The following is a 2,949-nucleotide window of genomic DNA, read 5'->3' as shown; positions in this document are numbered from 1 at the left end:
GGTTGATAATACAATCTTATAGAAATCGAACCTCTGAATCCAAATAATTCTATCATAGAATGTAGTTTTTAGTACTTGTGTCTATTTCGTCAATCATTTATAAAAGTAGTTCATGAATTCTCAGTTTAAAAATATATCTCAAAAGCATTTAGTAAAACAGTTATAAATACAGCGCATGTATTCTCAGTCCAAAAATGTAAAGAGTAAAAGGGAATCAAATGAACTCACATTACAATATTTTGTAGTAAAAATATTCATACGACGATACTGAACAATGCAGAGTTGGCCTCGGATTCACGAACCTATATCATTGGTATATTCATTAATACATATAATCGTAATCGAACAAATATTTATATTATTATTGGTGATATAATTCTTATATTATTAACTTATATATATTTTGTTATTTAATTAAATGTATTCATTTTATCTATTTAAAATAATTGAAAGTATTAATATAGTTAAGTTAAATATATTTTATATAAATATCATTTGTTTGTTGAAATTAGTAATTATAATAATACTAAAATAATATTTGAAATGATAATATTGATAATACTTAATATTACTAATAATAATATTAATAATTTTATTAGTGATAATAATAATGTTATTAATAATATTAACTGTAAAATTATTAATTTTACTGTTAATAACAATTATGATAATGATTTTAATTATATATTAATAATACTCATGATAATTTTAATAATAATAATAATAATACTTATGTTAATGATAACAATTCTATTATTTATAAAAAGATACTAATACTAATAATGATAAAATGATACAAATTCTAATTTTAATGATAATAATAATAACCTTTTTTATTACTTACATAATAATAATATTGATCATAATCATAATTATAATGATAATAATAATTCTACAATGATAATGTTTCTAATAATAATATTATTAATACTTATAGTAATAATAATGAATATGAATATAATACTTATACATATAGTAGTAACAATAATAATTTTAACATAACAACAACAATAATAACCATACAATAGTTATACTAGTAATAATAATAATAATAATAATAATAATAATAATAATAATAATAATAATAATAATAATAATAATAATAATAATAATAACATTACTAATTATAATAATAATAATAATAATAATAATAATAATAATAATTATAATTATAATAATAATAATAATAATCATAATAATAAAAATAATAATAATAATAATAATAATAATAATAATAATAATAATAATAATAATAATAATAATAATAATAATAATAATAATAATAATAATAATAATAATAATAATAAATGGAAGTTCTACCTCAAAAGAAATCTGTTTAAAAAAAATGGCACCAGCCGGGCTCGAACCCGAGACCTCTAGCACACCTACAAACACCCATAACCATTCCTCTAAATCTGTTTTTCTGATTTAATCATAATCCGAATTAACTTAACCCGTTTATCTTCATCATTCATTTTCTTCTTTAACCCAAAAATCAAATCGTCCAAGCTTATAACATAATCACAACACATTAAAAGTTTGAATTTGATCATGAAATCGAAATCAAATATTAACCAACTGTTTGCGTGAAAAACAAAAAAAAAAGAACAGCAGAGCTGCTGTGACTCGAGAAAAAAAAATGAAGAACAAAAATTGATTTCGGTTTTAAGATCGTTTTAAACAAAAATTTCAACATGAATTAGATCATAAATCGTTCCTAGAAACATTAGAAATTATCAATTGAACTTAAAACATTTAAACGATTTCGAATTTGAGAGATTACAATTTAGTTGACTTTTAAATTCTAAGTTTGACTCCTCAAATTCGATTTTGATTTTACGAATTGGAACCGGAAAATTTGAGGAAACATTCATGACATGATTTAAGACACTTTTGCACTTTTAGATTTTTAAAATGGATTCGATTCAGAATTATGAGTAAAAAGGGTTATACGAAAAAAATAAAAAATAAAAAAAACCTCATCGACTGGTATCATATAGAAGCAGCGGTATTTGAATGTGATGATGGAAAATTTTATAGTTTTTATCAATAATAGAATGAATCATATAATACAGGTGTCGGCCAAAAATCACAAGCTAAATAGAATGCAGGAGAAAAAAATTAATTTGATCGTGATAGGATATAAATTACGCGTAATTAACTGATTATATACATAACTTTATTAATTAATAAATGTATTTATAATAGTAATACTAATTAATAATTATATTAATAAAATCTATTAATATTATTAATAATAAAATAAAATACTAATAATAATAATAATAATAGGATTAATAATAATATTAAAAATAATAACATCAAATAATATTAATAATAATAAGATTAATGTAAAATAATGAAGTAATAGTTTTAAATAGAATAATAATTATATTTACATTAATAATAATAATTATTATTATTATTATTATTAAAAAAATATTATAAATTTTTACATACCATTTTTATAAATTACGATATACATATAATAATTATGTATAGATCATATATAATATGTATATGTATATGTATATATATAAATATATATATATATATATCTATATATATATATATATATATATATATATATATATATATTGAGAAATATTAATTATTAATACAGATTTTAATATTAATGAAACTAGTCATAGTATTATAATAACTATAACCTTAACTTGTATTTACATATATTATTATTACAATTTATTAATCTTGTAATATTTAATAATTACATAATATATATAATAGCATATTTTGAATATTTAATACCTATTAATTTTATACATTATAATGTACAAAAGTCAATAATTGTGTATATCCATCAAGTATGTATATATATATATATATATATATATATATATATATATATATATATATATATATATATATATATTTTCCACTGTTACATATTTAATTATGTTTTGAGTACCAGTAAATAAATATATTAAT

The sequence above is a fragment of the Rutidosis leptorrhynchoides genome, chromosome 10, assembly GCF_046630445.1.
Source record: "Rutidosis leptorrhynchoides isolate AG116_Rl617_1_P2 chromosome 10, CSIRO_AGI_Rlap_v1, whole genome shotgun sequence".
NCBI lineage: Eukaryota > Viridiplantae > Streptophyta > Magnoliopsida > Asterales > Asteraceae > Rutidosis > Rutidosis leptorrhynchoides.
This window is presented reverse-complemented; position numbering follows the sequence as displayed.